An 840-nucleotide genomic window follows, 5' to 3' on the forward strand; every position below is an offset into this window, starting at 1 on the left:
GCCTTTCATGTAAAGAGATCTAGTGTACTCTTTGCCATATCGTGGCCACATATTCAGTAAGTTCTTTTACTGAATCAAAATCTGGCTTTGCTAAAAACTCAAAACATTTATTTGCTCAAAATGAGGCCTGTTCGCAGAAAGATGCACTTGTTTGGTTCCAGTGGGCCGTTATGTTGTTTCTTGAAATATTGCTTATTTGAGACCTGAGGTTGGGAGAAGGCAATGGTAATACTTTTACATTTATGATCTCAAAATAGGTAGTTATGTACCAGTTTGTTGATGATCTAAATGCTGCCCTGTGAACAATAAGACTTTCATTTTGGTTGCTTGCAGTTATATAGGAGAAAAAAATAATTAACTGTTTGAATGGCTTAATTTTTTGGTTTTTTTTTTTTACAGCTAAGAGGAATTCCTCATATTTTTACTGAGGACTTGGACTATATGACACTTCTTCAATAAGCAAGTTTCACTCCAGGAAAAGTGATGGGCTTTATTTCATTAGTTTACTTTTTTCTACGTTTAGACCTACTTGGTTGTGATTGATTGAGTACGATAGATTCTGAGATTTTTCTAGCATGTATTATACAAGGTCTTCTAATAGGTTTCTCTTGTGAAGATTTTTGCTGCCAAATTTTTTTGTGATGCCTGGAAAAAATAGTTGTTTTTCACTTAGAATTCATGCCAATGAAACTACTTACTGTATTTCTTTTAAAGTATCTTTGTAGTAACAGATTAAAACTTGAACAGTCCATACTTTTTCATGCTTCTGACAGATTTCTACATAAAATAAGTCTGGTCAGCTTGTAACTTACACTTATTTTTCTTTTTCTTTCTCTTTCC

Source organism: Pygoscelis adeliae, unplaced genomic scaffold (assembly GCF_000699105.1).
Source record: "Pygoscelis adeliae isolate BGI_AS28 unplaced genomic scaffold, ASM69910v1 Scaffold374, whole genome shotgun sequence".
Classification (NCBI taxonomy): domain Eukaryota; kingdom Metazoa; phylum Chordata; class Aves; order Sphenisciformes; family Spheniscidae; genus Pygoscelis; species Pygoscelis adeliae.